The sequence below is a fragment of the Etheostoma spectabile genome, chromosome 22 (genome assembly GCF_008692095.1).
Source record: "Etheostoma spectabile isolate EspeVRDwgs_2016 chromosome 22, UIUC_Espe_1.0, whole genome shotgun sequence".
NCBI classification, from domain to species: domain Eukaryota; kingdom Metazoa; phylum Chordata; class Actinopteri; order Perciformes; family Percidae; genus Etheostoma; species Etheostoma spectabile.
In genome coordinates this window covers 1052268-1062540 of record NC_045754.1, presented here as the reverse complement: position 1 = coordinate 1062540, position 10273 = coordinate 1052268, and positions in this window count along the sequence as shown.

The following is a 10273-nucleotide window of genomic DNA, read 5'->3' as shown; positions in this document are numbered from 1 at the left end:
CAACATTAAAAAAGTGAGAAAAAAATGACAAAAACCGCAACAGTGTTGAACTGGAAGACAAGACAAGGGTTAAATCCACTAACACTATTAATTCCTAGCAAGTTGATACTTCATGAATGCATCATTTCTCAGAGCCACTTTAACCATCAGTGACAATCCGCGGACCAGAGAGAACCATGAAGAAGTAAAGTTGAATGTTGTTGAGTGCTAGTTGGAAATTATGACACCAAAGATAATTGATTTTGCATATGAAAACTAACTTTAGTTACTATCAGAATTACTATCTAGAATCTGAACTCTTTATTTTCCTGGGGAGCAGTAAGTCTGCCTGCTGCGCCCTGGTAATCAACATGAGGTAAATCCTTAAAGTTAATCGCAAAGCAGTTTGCCATCCTTTTTTCATGGATCCGACACCTGATGGGCTGTGCCTCCCCTGCTGCTGCCAGGGGACAGGAGCTACATGAAGTCTGCCCGCAACGATTAACGTTCCTGTTGGCTAAGAAATAGCCGAATATCCTTGGTGCCAAGCTTTGCCTCCAACACAACAAATAAACAACAGTTATTGCATGTTCAATTGTCATACTAGGAGGCATAACAATCGCTAAATCTGACGCCCAGATCAACAGAGTGACGGAGAGTAAGAGAGAACCCCTGACTACTAAACTAAAGCAGCCATCAGCGCTAACAGAGTGTAAACAAACACCTGTGGGATTAGCCGGAAAGTCACTAAAAGGAGATCGCTTTGACTGCTAGAGTTAACAAGTGTAATGTTAGATTTAAATGTAAAGTGGATAATAAGATGCTTTACTGATGAATGACAAATGATTCTGCATCATGCTACCGTAGCAACACGCACAGATGCATGTCAACACGATGCCAAGCAGGAGGCAGGACAGGACAGCCCAACCGCTGTAGTTTCATTGATGAAAGGAAAAGCCACTCCGCACATTGAAAATGTTACGTGGAATTACATGTTAAAATATGAGAGAAGCCCAAGCCTATTCGGTCATCAACAACAACAAAAATTATTGCAATGTGAAAAACACACAGGTTGAAAATTACAGCAACAACTTCATTGCTGTTCGACGTTTGAAGCTGCACAAAGAACGGTAACGTTAAGTCGACGCTAACATATTTAATCAACAGAGGCGCCATGTCGGAAAAATGTTGTGGGCTCCGTGGGTTCCCTCCCTAACTCGTACTCAACTACAACAGAAATTGTGCAACCTTGTGGGTGAATAAAACTGTTCGCCTTTGTTGATGTTTTAATGCAAACTCTCTCATACACATGCACACAGAAAATGTATTCATGTAGTGAGTTTGTTTTCCTTTAAGTTTATCTTTTTGATTGTCAGCAAACAATGCATAACATGCAGTGTCTGTGTTATTAAATTCTGTAGCACTTGGTAAAACATTTGAAAAGACCATAATTTGTGAAAACACAATTTATTACTACTCTGTTTAGATTCTGTGAATATTGTGTTATGACGTGTTCAGGACTCAAAACACATAGTTTAGGACTTTGGATTTAACTTGGGACTTGTCAGTCTTAACTTGGGACTTGACTTCAGTGCAAATACTTGAAACTTACTTTAGACTAGCAAAACCTTGACTTTGTCCCACCTCTGCAAAATAGAAGCATTTTGAGGTATTTCTGTCAGGGATCTGAGACAATGGGACCTAAAAGCACAACTCACAAAGCAGAAAAGGTAGAAGCAAAATATCTTTCCTAACTGCAAACTCCAGGCAGGCAAAAGTGCAAAAAAGGGGTCAGGCTGAGGCAAAGTCCAAAAAGAATAAACAAGGTCAAAAACTAGGTACTAATAAACAAACAAAACGCTCAAAAGCTAGGCAAAAGCACTGAGACAATCTGGCAGAGGAGTAGTGGAAATGACTTGGTGATGTATTAGGAAGCTAATAAGTAAATGGGGAACAGCTGAGTCGGGAGGATGAACAGGTGAAGTGAAACAAGTGACGGGAGGGCAGGCAGATGGAAGTGGCAGGGTCTGAAATCAAAGCAGAGTTAGACACAGACAAAGGCAACTGTGTCTGACTAAAACCAATTTCCAAACTCCTAGACAGGTGGAACTATTTTTAACAACATACTTCACGGGCAAATTATTGTCAATTGCTAATGATAGCATGGATGTGTGGTGCTGGGCAGGAACGTGTGTGAGTACTTGTGTAGTAGGAGGCCCAGGCATTAATCAATAATGCAGTAATTATATAACGTTGTGAGTTAGCTATGCACACCATCTATCACTGTGACTTCTCTTTGCTCCAGACTGACTGAGAAGAATGAAAACCTTTGGAGGATAGTGTATGTGTCGTGTGTGTGTGTGTGTGTGTGTGTGTGGTGTGTGTGTGTGTGTGTGTGTGTGAGCAAGAGGGGCACCTGGAGCGACAGGAGAAAACGACAAGCAGGTAGATAGACTTAATTCCTTGGAGGGTTTGAATTGATGCTGACTGCAGGAAATGAAATGTGTGAAACTCATACTCTGGTGTGGAACTAGCTCAGGGCCGTTAGGCTGACACGTGCACACTGAGAGACACGCGCGCAAGCTACAAACCCTTCACATTTAAGTACAGACACACACACACTTCTGACAGACCTCACACATAAAGATATCTTCAGACTTGTACTCCTGTTCTTCCTATCTAACTGAAGGCACACTGAGATGAAACATTCTCCCAAAAAGCTTTCATCATGAAGGTGTGTGTGTGTGTCTGTGTGTCTGTGTGTTTTAAAGGGGGCTCTCCATTTATAAAATCTAAAAGGTCTTCTCTGGCACCGTTAGTGGAGTTGGATGATCGACCCACCCGGCAGCTTCAGAAAGAGTTTGTGATCTCTCGAGAATCCCCTTCCTCCCGGTGCCGCCTTAATGATATGGGTCAGCTCTTGGCAGGTAGTGTGGGTGCTTTGATTAGAAGAACTCTACTCAGCAACACACACACATACAGATGGTTGTGTCTTGTGTGTTGACGTGCTTTATGTATTTTAATTTGGTAACGTATTATGTTTTGTTTTTATGACATTTAAAAGCCCTTCTAGGGACAGGCATTGGAAACTTGCAATAAATAATTTGATGCTGTACATTGGAGATTTGTTCCACAGTTGTCTATATTGTAGCATCTGTCCCTATTCAAATAAACGTGAAATGGGAGTCACATCGGCTTAAGGTATAGCTCCTTGCCCAATTTTGCCAAATAGTGGTTAAATGGTTCCAACTCCAATATTCTATCACTTTGTGCTCAACAGAGTCATTTAAAGCAGAATGGTGCACAAGAACAAAACCCAACACGGCAATACATATGCCATTGCAGAGGCATTACTGGAGAAACAGAAAAGCTACCTTAAACCACGTTTTTCTCAGATTCAGTCTCAGATTCAATAGATGAGAAGCTAACTGCTATCCTAGCTAGCATTGCTAACTGCAGGCCTTGGCTCTATCAGATCTTATGTGGACAATCTAAAAACTACTGTCAAAGGTAGATTACACTGTGATATGTTTGCATGGGTTTGCTGTGATTTTGGTTTGGGTTTATTGCATGTGTTTGCTGTGTTTTCTGTTTGGGTTTATTGTGGCATGTCTTGAGTTTGTTGTATTGCATGTTTGGTTTTGTGGTGGCTTTATTTCCTTGTTTTAGGTGGGTTTTCTTTATGGAGACTGGAGACCCTCCCCCCTGTTTGTTGTTGTCGCTCGGACTTAACAAGCTCAGAATTACACAAGTGGACACACCTGGGCTTGATGAGGGCAGGTGTGTGAGAACAAGGCGGTGAAAAGGGGAGAAGCTCGGGAGAAGCGGGAGAGAAGCCACGGGGAAGCAACGGACAAGGGCAAGAGGAACTGGCGGAAGAGGAGAGGAGCAGAGCAGAATCGAAGCAAGAGAAGTGAAGCCAAAGAGACACGGAGGATAGCGGTAGCTGAGACGAGTGGGCGGATGGGAGAAGCGTCTACGATAGACACTCCGAGAAGGACTGAAACGCGAGAAAGCAGATAAGTAATGGAACGTCTGCCTGCTATCCTCGGAGAGTGTGTGGCGTGAAGTACTGCTTGTGATCTTTGTTCTGAGAGCTCTCTCTCTCTCTGTTCCCTCCCAGTGCCAGCTACGGAGCAACGAAGATGCTACGCCGACCAGACGAAGAAGGACCCCGGCTTCCGGGAGTGAAACGTGGCTGCCGTTTGCATCATTGCTGCCTTGGACTGAAACGAACATTGAACCATAAACGATAAGGACATGACTCTTAGTATAGTACATGAATTTTAACCCTTCCTTGCTGTCTCTTTTATACTTGTTGTTTGTTAGTCTTAACCATTTTTAGTATAGAATAAAGAATTACATTTAGACCAAGCTGTGTTGTGGTGTGTCCTATTTTGTCAGTGGGAAGATTTTAACTGCTGGTAGACCGCCTATTAGTTTAAAAAAAAGAAGGAACACTCCCCTCCTCGCGGCGGGTTTGTGACACTACTGTGGAAAGCAACTCAAGTACTCAACTCAAGAGCTGGAGGTGAAGCTAGCAGATATGGAAGACAGAAATCGAAGATCAACATCCGCATTGTGAGGCTGAAAGAGGGGCCAGAAGGCTCTAATGCGTTCCAGTATCTCAAGCGTTCCCTGTTGAAGTGGCTCCCGAAATTGGCAGATGTTCAGATTGAGATTATGAGAGCGCTTTGAATTTAAAGTGATTGCACAAAGAAGAACACCACTACTGGTGCCCATGGTCTGGTGGAGAAAGATTTGCTTTTCATCGGATAACAGCAACTTCATGGCCAAGCAGCGCCAAGCCTTCTATAGGACCACTTTACACTATTCTGCTCTAATGCGCACCAAGTTAGATAGCAACTACCAAACCTTGACGTTGAGTTTAACCAGGTTAGACTCATTGTAGCAAACAAATTTTATGACCAAATAGGTTTAGAACGATTACTAGTCAAGAAATAAATAAACAACATTCTGAAACAGCATTAACTTGTGCAGGTATTTGGTTCCTTGTCTTGTGTCTGTCTGTGTATGTGTCTGCTGTATGTCTGCATGTGTGTTTTGCCTTCCCTCCCGTCTATCCTCTGTTTTTTGGTCCAGGGACGTGTTCCCAGCCTCAGTGTGTTTTGGAATTGTTTGTTACTGTTTGTAATGTCTAAATGTACATTAAAAAAAAGTAGATCACACAAATTATAATAACCTATTATATATATTCCTATTGTGATACATCAACCAATGTGTCCCTGAGCAAGACACTTAACCCTTAGCACTCAGCGTGCAACCTCTGATATATTGCAGTTGTTGAAGTTGCTTTGGATAAAAGCGTCAGCTAAATGACATGTGGTGTAACTACATCGCGGGTACAAGCGGCTGAAATCTAGGATGGGTGGCTGGCGTCTCCCTTAGAAATAGGATGAGAAGCTCAGTCATCTGTGAGGAACTTGGATGTTGTCAATATTCACTAATTGAGACATCACGGCAAACGAGGAAAACCAAAAAAAGAAACTCAATGTGAAGTAGAGGTTCTTGTCAGAGAGGTAGAAAAGAGGGAGAAATTGTTTGGAGGGCAGAGTGTGGGCATCATTAATGCCAAAAAAGCTTTACAGTGGCAAAAGGTCAGTGCAGCAGCCTCAGAAGGTCAGACAGAAACCAAAATAAAAAAGAAATGGTTTGATATGAAAGTCGATGGCAAAAAGCGTGTAGTTCTACATTGTCAAATTGTGTCCACGGGCGGGGACAGGGGCACCGGAGCTGACCCCTCTTGATGAGAGACTGGCGGCTATAATCGGGGAATCCCTTCTGAGTCGAGTGGCGAGTGAGGCGGACACTGCCCTGCGGAAACGCACGAGATCCACTGGATTACACAGGTATGTGAAATGAGTCAAATAAAAGCACTCAAGCCACATGTACTGTATGTACACAATGACACTTAATTCACATAATTTATTCTCTTTTAGTCGCTAGGTGTTCCAATGGGGCCAATGGTTCCGGCGCTGTGGCCAAGCAGCCGTCCGGGCACATGCACATGCATCTTAACCCTGCAGGAGCAGCCGTGTCCTCACCGATTCAGTCCTGCAAATGCAAAGGGAAACCATTGAGTTGCTCATAGAGCTGGCGAAGGAGTTAAAAGAAGTCTAGACTGTCCTGTCTGATATCAACTGCACAATGAAGGCTTTTTTAAAAAAAATAGTATGTTTTCATACATTTTGTTTCTTCTCGAGCAACACATCACTTCACTGTGGCACAGTGGTAGAGCGGTCGTCTGGTTGGTGGTTCTATCCCGGGCCCTGCAGTCCCAGGTTGAAATGTGGGCGAGACACCGAACCCTGAGTTGCCCCCAATGTTGCGCCATTCGCGTGTAAATGGAGGTGATTGTGTGTGTGTTTATCTGATAAGCAGGTGGCACCTTGTACGGCAGCCTCGGCCACAGTGTGTGAATGTGCGTGAATGGTGAATGGTTCCTGTACTATGTAAAAGCTCTTTGAGTAGTTGTTAAGACTAGAAAAGCGATATATAAGAACAGTCCATTTACATTTACTTACAAACGCTGGCGCATAGCAGCAGCATTTGGCCTAAATTCCTGGATTAAAGGGGTCGGGGTCGAGGCAAACACAGTCATCGGCATCAGGGGGTAATGAGTGTAAAGCTATGTTTTTAAAATGTGCTACATTTTGTAGCACAGCACAAGCTTGCACAATTTGGCACACCTTGTCAGGAGTGTACTGTAACCTCCCTCTAGTGCAGTTGCCATCTGCCCTCAAACAGCCCAATCGTGCGTTCCACAATCGCACAAGCTTGGCTGTGGCACACGTAGTGCTTTTTCTCTGCACTTTGTGGATTTGGGAAAGGTGTGCTTCCCCACACACTTGCAGGATCAGTGGCTATCCTGCAAGGATAGTAAAGGGATTAGACCCTTAAGTACAGAAAAAAAATTTAAACAATATATCTAGATCAATCAAACTTACCTAGGAGCCAGCCATCAAGCACAGCACCGCGCCTAACACTACTGTGGTTCAAAATGAATGAGTCAGGGGTTGACTCAGGCCAGCGAGCCACTACATCTAACATAAGGTTTGGATCTATATCAACAGCAAAGCATAGTGTGTGACAAGGCATCAAACATCTTTAGACCCTTTTTTATCACTGATGCCAAAGTTGTGGTTTAGTCTTGAATGACAAACGCATAATATTGTGATTGTATATCCTGGAGAGGATTATGATCTGTAAAAAATCTTTATAGATTTAATTTTTAAATGCTTCCCCAAGAAAAAACCTCAGAATTTTTGAGTGTGTAAGAAAATGGAAGGGCTTTTTTTAAATTTGGAAACAAAGGGGGGGGGAGGTGAGTCCTTTGGCCCGGGTTGGGGGATGAGTACAAGCTTTGTTACCGTGAAACCCCCATCCCTCTAGGTGCCCATAAAAAAGGCCCCCAAAGCCGGGTTTATTTAAATCTTTATCAATGTATTTAGTATTGTATTTTTTTTTTCTACTTGTAATTTTTTATATTTTTGAAATTCTTCCTTTTTATTTTTTCATATCAGTAAACTTAGTTGGTGTGTGTTGTATTTTGCTGCTGTAACCTGAATCCCCATTGTTTGGATTAAAAAAATCACAACAAAAAGGGTTTTTTTTTTTGGCTTTGAAACCTATTTATAAAAGTCAAATACAAAAAACCCGAAAAGACAAATATGAGTTAAGTCCCTTTAAAGCCTTTGGAAATCCCTTTGATTTAAATGGGGGGATTTATTATTGAACCATTTTTGGGCAGCCCAAAAACATTGAAAAGAACTTCCCGGTTTTGTTGACAGGAGACTAATTTCCGTTTGGGGGGTCTTCTGCCTAGGGGAAGCACCATAACATTTATGGGAATGTTTTCCAATTTTTTTAGGCCGGCCCCCCAAGTTTTCAACCACTCTTTTCACAGGGTACCCATTACTGGAATGGGCGGGGGAAAAATTTTTGGTTTGGTTTAGCAACTTGCCCAAACATGGCTTTCGTTTTGGAAAAGAGAGCGTGTAGGGGGAAGCTTAAATAAGGGTGACCCCAACTAAGTTTGTCAGTTTTGCGCTCCCAGGATCTAGTTGGCAGAGAGCACCCTGCCGCTGGCTTGCTGGCCTTTTGCCTCCTTTCCCCCTACTAATGTAGGGAACCACACCCAGCCCTGACTCTTGGGGGCTTAGTCTGCCCCCGCGGGGGCAAATTTTGAGCACACTGCGGGGAGGATGAGGAGGGACAAAGGTGGGGGTGGCCAAAAAACCTCGAAAAACTAATTCCCCCATCTCCCCCTTTCCCCTTCCAGTCTTTTTCTATAGGGGTCGTCAGTGGGGGGAAGCCATGCAAGCTGCTACCTTTGCATACCGCCGCACCAATTAAAAACCCTGCACAGGACCATATATCATTTGGAAAAATACACAAAGTTACACAGCATTCCAATTTTTCCGGTTTCGTTTTACACTTTGCCCCTTTTTGGTGCCCAGTCACACCCCCCCAAAAAAAACCCACTAAGGGGGGATCTACGAAATTAAAAACCAAATAAAAAGGCGGGGGGTTTTTGTTTACAGCTCGTTTGCTTCCCCCTTTTAACCAAAATTCAGGTGATTGAATTAAATAGCATTTTTTTGGGTTTTTTTGGCTAAAATAATTATATTGGGGTATGTTAAATTGATGTATTTGTCAAGGGGCATACTTTAAATTCTTACAGAAGGGCCAATTTTTGGGACCGTTTCATTCAAGTTTTTCTTATTTTCATGACTATTACATTGAAATTTACAATTAAATTCAATTCATTTTTTTTTATAGTATAAATTAACAAAATTATCCGACATTTTTACAGAAGACCCACTGGAATTAAAAACCCCCCCAACTTTTCTTTTCCCCCAAAGGGAAACAACAGTGCACAGGGGCGGGAAAAATTCCCTTTTAAAAACCCCGGGGTCAACCAGGCTTTTGGGTAGGCGGTTCTGACGGCCGGGGGGGTTAGAATGAAAGGGGCAAAAACAAAAAAAAAATTGTATTTGTAGCGTCTTTGTGGTTTCAGGCATAGCAGACGCGGGCAGCTTTACAAGGCACACAGGACGAAAGGGGACGAGGGGGACGACGGGCCCCACATTAGCAGTTGAACTGGCAACAAAAATGTAGGGGAAACCCCATGCTACGTCCCCGATTTCCCCTCCTGATAAAGGGGAACATCTGGGAAAAAACTAAACCCCGGGGGAATGATCCCCAAATGGTGTAAAAAGTTTTTGGGGAAAATGGGCACTAACTGAAAGTAAAAAGATGAGGGGAGAGGAGTCAGTGTATCAAATAACCCCATTCTAAAACTTTTAAAAAACCCCGAAGACGAGGTAAAGAAGCTCCCCCCGGGCCGGCCAAACTTCCCCAACCGGATCGGTGTATCCCCAAGTCCCCCCTTTGGTTTATTATTTTGATTATAGTTAGATAATCGAAAACTATGTGAACTCTACTCCTAACAATTTTCGTTCTATGCCCAAATAGTGTTCAAAAATTTTCCCCACTTCTAAAACTTTACAAAAAAACCCAGAAACGGGTAAGGAGTCCACCCCGGCCGGGCCAGAACCCCCCCCAACCCGGATGGGGGCTGTATGCCAATCCCCCTTTTAGTTTTTTAATGATAGATAATTGAAACAATGGACAAAACCTCCCTAAAAATATTCGTTCTATGCCCTACTATAGCTTTATAAAAAAGGAAAGTCAAAAGCCTACCTTAAATGGGAAGGTTCGCCTCCCGGCCCCAAACTGGAACCGGTTCCAAAAAGGCTTGAACTAACGCTTGGTCCTGTTCTATTTTTAAGATTTAGAACCCCCCAAACCTGCATTCGGGGGGAGCGGTTCTCCCCCGGGTTAAAAGGGTAATAACTCTTTAAGATAAGGAGCCTGACCATAAAGCTTTTTTTGGAAAAAGGATTTTAAATTCTTTCAAAATTTTTAAAGGGAACCAATGCAAAAGCTAAAAGGAGAACGTGATTCTTTTCCTGGTTTTGTCAAACCGCCGCAGCATTCTGGACAGCTGTAGAGTCTTTAGGTTTTTTTCGAGCAGCCTGATAACGAGAATTGCAGTAACCAAAACCTAAAGTAACAAATGCTGACTGTTTTTTGCATTTTTTAGACAGGAATTTTTTTTTTGCAATTCGTGGGTGAAAAAAGGGCGCCCTTTAAAAATTTGCTTTAAATGGGAAAAAAGGGACATGTCCTGATCAAAGATGACCCCAAAATCCACTGGGGTGCTGGGGGCCGGGTGATGCCATAGGAAACTATATTTTTGGAAAGGCGT